The sequence below is a fragment of the Phytophthora infestans genome, genomic scaffold (assembly GCF_000142945.1).
Source record: "Phytophthora infestans T30-4 supercont1.290 genomic scaffold, whole genome shotgun sequence".
Taxonomy (NCBI): domain Eukaryota; phylum Oomycota; class Peronosporomycetes; order Peronosporales; family Peronosporaceae; genus Phytophthora; species Phytophthora infestans.
The window spans coordinates 36,280-42,021 of NW_003303469.1; positions in this window are offsets into that span (position 1 = coordinate 36,280).

Sequence of the window (5,742 nt, forward strand, 5' to 3'; positions counted from 1 at the left end):
ATCTTCGAAAGCTTATGGGGTCCCTTGTGCCGATGCAGTCGTCACGGTGGATTCAGACCAATTGAGATTGAAACTTAAGCCCCGCGGCATTGAGATGAAGCCATGCAGCTTGAGTGAACTGTTCGTCGCGCTCGGGAACGTTCTCGAGGCCCTTGTAGTCCTCCATCGCAACGGGTGGATGCACAGAGACATCCGTTGGTCTAACGTGATCAAGCATATCGACCGCGTTGAATGGTTTTTGATCGACTTCGCTGATGCAGCTCAAAGTCCGCAGAAATATCCCAGCGACGATCACTTGACGCACGACGAACACGCTTCAGACATTTTTATGGAAGGTGGATCCCACACGACTGCGGTTGACTTATGGGCCGTGGGATACCTGGTGAAGACAAGTAAGATTGAACGGGAATGGACTGCGGAGCCCGAAAGAGCGCTTTTCCTAGATCGGTTGATGAACCCAGACCCGAGTGCTCGGCCGACGGCAGACGAAGCCTTACAGCTTCTGTCACGTTTTGAACGTGAAGCTGCTGAGCAGGAATCACAGGGCAAGGGTGTGCGCAAGAAGCACAGACGTGCCTGAATTTTTACATCGCTATGGCACTACCATTACGCGCTGGGACGAAGTACTATGGTACTAACAACAGGAGTAGTCGATGAATGAGCAACACACGTTTTTCTCATACATACTTCGAATGTATGAGTGTGAAGTGTGGAGGAAGAGCCAGGACTGCGTCCAGCTCAAACCTGAGGCTCAGGTGCCTCCAGGACGCGATGCTCGCGTCCAGAAGCCGGACTTCGACGGACCATTGGCTGGCGAGCCGCCAGCCCCATCCTACTGCTAATCCTACCAATATATGTTACCGGGGTTTTTCCGTGTGCTGCTACACACTCGACAACTTGCGCCGTCAAGAGCAAGCAGCAGCACTCGGTTTTCTCCCCTGCTGGACTTTCAGTCCCTGCAACTTACTGTTGTTACGACTACTTCCTTCATCACAATGGTCACCACTCGGCGTAGCCGAGGAGCGACCATCACTCAGGTTATGAGCCCAAGAAGGAGAGCTGGAAGCCCAGTCCGGAGTACGCAGAGCTCGCGCGCGTCCGACGAGTTGCAGTTACCTGCAAGAGCAGACGAGACAACGTCAGACGAGACACATGCGACGTCACAAGCGTCATCAACCCGAGTTGAGCAACAACTCGAGCTCTTATTGGCCCAATTCGGTACCGTTATGACTACACTGACAAATCAGCAGCAAGTGCAGAACATTCCAGTGGAAGCATCCACCCGACGCCCACAAAGGCAGCTCATTCAAGAATTCTCAGCGGCTCGAGCACAACCGCAGCGAGTGCCGACGCCGTACGGGCCCCGCCGAGGAAACCCAAGCACAGAGGAACTTACCGCCGACGCCAGCACGCGTCAGAGCGAGCCGCCAAGAAACCCAAGAACGTCCGAGGCTGCAGCGCAGCCAGTCCAGACCGAGGCCGGGACCGACTCCGCTACGGACGAACCCATGGTTGGAGACCACAGATGCACGCGGTGCATGAACCAGAGCGGACACGTGCAGTTGAACGCAAGACTTACCGATACCAACTACCAGACGTGGCGCGTCGAGATTTGCTCCATTCTCGACGTCGCACACCTCTTGGACCCCATCATGGAGCGCGAAACGATGGCAGACCAACGTAACGAAGGACAGCGCGGCTGTTTCAAGCAACGACTGCGTGTTGCTCAACGTGAACTTACGATGGGACTTAGTCAAGAGCTACAGATGCGATTTACAAGTGTTATTCAACGTGCTGATCCTATCCTACTGTGGCGAACACTGGAAGATCATTTTGATAACCATCCTGGAGTAAACAGCGTGTTTCTCAAGCGAGATATGCTGAATCGTCGCCTGCAACGTGACGAACGACTTGACGATTACATTCGTGACATCGACGACTACCAACAGAGACTTCGCCGCGCGAACAAGCAGCTGCCTGAGCAGGAAGCCGTCTCTATCCTATTGTCGAATACAGTGGGTGTGTACCCAGCGGTGGTAAAGGAGCATGAAGTACGTATTGGACGTGATGAGTCCATTACGTGGGAGCAAGCGATCGAGCGCCTTCGACTCGCTGACCACTCACGCCAAGAGACTGAGCTACAGCAAGGACGTGGTGGAGGTAGACGTGCCGTCCAGCGAGATGTTGCATTTGTTGGTGGCCGTGGCGACGGACACAACGACGGAAGAGGACGTCGAAACTCGAGCAGCAGCCAAGCACGAGGCAACAACAACCGCAACAATCGTCGCAGCCGCAGCTCATCGCCGCGTGGGCGGAACAAGCGGCAGAAGAGCAAGAGCTCATCCAGTGCGAGGGATGACATCGCCAAGCGAAAGGCGAAGACGAAGTGCAACACGTGCGGAGAGCAAGGACATTGGAGTGGCGATCCTGAGTGCCGCCAGCGTGGCAACAATAACAATAACAACAACTCGAGCAACCCGCCGCGCAGGATGATCGATGTGGTTACTGTGAAGACAGCCAAGTCGGCTGCACCGACTCAAGCTGAAGGACAAGAGCATGTACTCGCGGTGCGTGACAACTTCAACTACAAGGACAAGGACAAGGACCAGGACATGGTGGAGTGGGTGTTGGATAGCGGCGCGCAGACCAACGTCTCGAGCGACCTTACCTTGTTTACGGAGCTACACGAAGACTCAGTTGCAGAACTAGTCTTCGGCAACGGCACAACCGAGCGCGCAACTGTAGGCACAGTGCTTATGCAAGTGCTGAACGAGCACACGGGCAAGATCGAGGAGCGCCTCCTTGATGACGTGAGCTACGCCAAGTCGGCTGCCTACAACCTGATCTCGCAGACCTACATGCAATTCAAAGGAAACTTCAAGGTGCGCATCTCGCATGATCAGAAGACTACGTGGCTGGTCAAGGACACATTGAAGCTGCGCTTCAAGTACATCCGCGGGATGTACCGCATGTGGACGCCACGTCAGAGCAAGAACGTGATGAGCGTCAAGGCCAGTGAAGCTGAGAACCCCATGACGTTGCTGCACAACCGCATGGGCCACGTAAACATGGAGACTATCAAGACTATGGCAGGAAACTATAAATTTTTGTGTTGGGACACCAAAAGGCCTATCCAAAAAATTTTGCTCCCCCCAGGAAAGGCCTTTCCCGGTCTTAAAAATCCAGAAAGAAAAGCCAAGTAATTAAAAGCCCCAGGCCTTCTCGCTTCGGCCAAAGCCCTTGGGAAAAAATTTTGGTGTTCGCCACCTCAGGCTGGGGTTGGGGGAGGGGAAAAACAAAATAGCAAAACTCAAACCGTTTTCTCATTGTATTTTAGCAACAAAATTCAGCAAAAAATTAAATGGGGGGAATATCTATTAGCCTACAAAGACGAAGTCACGGAGCTGATTCAGAAGCAGATTCGCTGGATCCAGAACCAGTTCCCGAAGGCGACCATCAAGACGCTGTTCTCCGATGGTGGTGGCGAGTTCGTCAACATGCAGCTCGAGACCTTCTGCAAGGACCTCGGCATCGACACGCGTTCATCCAATCCCTACAGCCCGCAGGAGAACGCTATCGTGGAGCGCACGAACCAGACCGTCATGCGGCAGGTCAGATCTATGTTACAAGCTACGCAAATGCCTGTTTCATTATGGGGAGAAGCCTTCCTACATGCAATTGAGACGCTCAACAAGACGCCGACGCCGGTGTTGAAGGACCAGCAGTCCCCGTACGAGGCCCTGTACGGAGAGCGGCCAGACCTCAGCGTGCTGCGCACGTGGGGGTGCTTGGTGCACGCGCACATCCCTGATGATTCTCGGCAGAGAAAGGAGAAGCTCACTCCAAGGACGCAGATGTGCTTACTACTTGGCTACAGCGAGAAGGCCAAGGGCTATAAGCTGCTGAACTTGCGCACAGGATCAGTGACGACGTGCAGAGATGGAAACATGAAGGCACATGAGAAGTACACGGTAAACACTGTGTATATTGAGCAACTTCTTGCAAACACCTACGCTTACGGAGACTACGACTTACCTGCGGAGATCCCGATCGTGCCGATCCGGACGACAATGTCTACGTACCTGCAGCTTCCTGCAGAGCTTGCAGAAAGGCGAGCAGCGGAGATGGCGAAGCTGGCCACTGCTGGTGAGAGCCATGACCAAGGTGTTGAAGTTGAAGCCGAGTCTGCGACTCGAAGTGATGACCCACAGCTACCAAGCGAGGACGCTAAGAAGCCAGCAGCTTCAGTGGGAGGTTCCAAGCGGAAGAACACAAAAGGCAAGAATAAAGCGAAAGCATGTGCAAATCGAGTGGGAGCCTCGAAGGCCAAGGACAGTCGACGTGATGCTCACGAAGACGAGAACTGGGAGCCATGCACGACGCAGAAGTCGTCGCCAGACGACAGTGCAGCTACGTCGCGACCGAAGCGGAAGCGACAACCATCCGCCCGACTCAAGGACTACGTAGTGACGAATGTGACGAAGCAGAACGTCGAGGATGTGCAGATCCCCATTAGTCACAAGCATGCGGCAAGGTCAAAGAAGTGGAAGGAGTGGAAAGCAGCGATGCAAGTTGAGATGGACTCACAGCAGCAGCACGAAACTTGGGTGCTCGTGCGACGCACGGAGGCCAAGGGCAAGCGTGTCATTTCGTGCAAGTGGGTGTACGCGCTCAAGAGAGACTCTACGGGCCGGATTAAGCGATATAAAGCTCGACTAGTGATCAGAGGCTTTCTACAACGCATGGGCATCGACTACAGTGAAACATACGCACCTGTTATCAGATTTGAGACGATCAGATGCGTGATCGTATACGCGCTGCAACGCGGATGGGCCATCTTGCAGCTCGACGTCAAGACCGCGTTCTTGTACGGTGATCTCGACGAGGAGGTCTACATGGAGCAGCCTCCAGGCTTTGGAGAAGACTCTACGCGCTACGTATGCAAGCTACAGAAGAGTTTGTATGGGCTAAAGCAAGCGCCTCGCGTTTGGAACAAAACATTGCACAAGTTCCTGACGAAGATCGGACTCGAGCGCCTCGACTCTGACTACGGACTCTACGCCAGGAAAGTGGGAGGAGAAGTCACCATGTTGCTCACGGTGTACGTCGACGACCTACTGCTCCTCGGCCCTAATGACCTTTGCGCTAAGGTTGCTAAGCAACTCAGTGAGGAGTATGAACTCACATCTCTCGGACCAGTCAAGTATCTACTAGGCGTGGAGATACTGATCGACAGCGAGCGTCGACATGCGGTATTTTGCCAGCGGCAACATATTACGGAGGTGCTAAAGCGATTTCACATGGAGGGTTGCAACGCGGTTGCAACACCGGAAGCGCTGCGCGCTGAGGTGGTCACAAATGCGAAAGATGACTCCCCGCCCCCGTACCGAGAGCTCGTTGGTGCACTACAATATCTGGTCTCAGCCTCAAGGCCGGACATTGCGCACGCTGTGCGTAATCTCAGCAAGTACCTGTCCTGCTTCGACCACACACACTACGCTATGGGAAAGAGGGTGCTACGCTACCTGAGTGGTACTCAAGACCACGGCTTAGTGATGGACATTGTTATTGGGAACGACGTCAAGCTGACGTGTTACACCGATGCTGACTACGCTAATGACCCTGATGACCGAAAGAGTGTTAGCGGGTTCGTGACGTTCGTCAATGGTAACGTGGTTTCGTACGGATCAAGAAAGCAAGAGATTAACGCACAGAGCACAACGGAAGCAGAGTATATTGCCA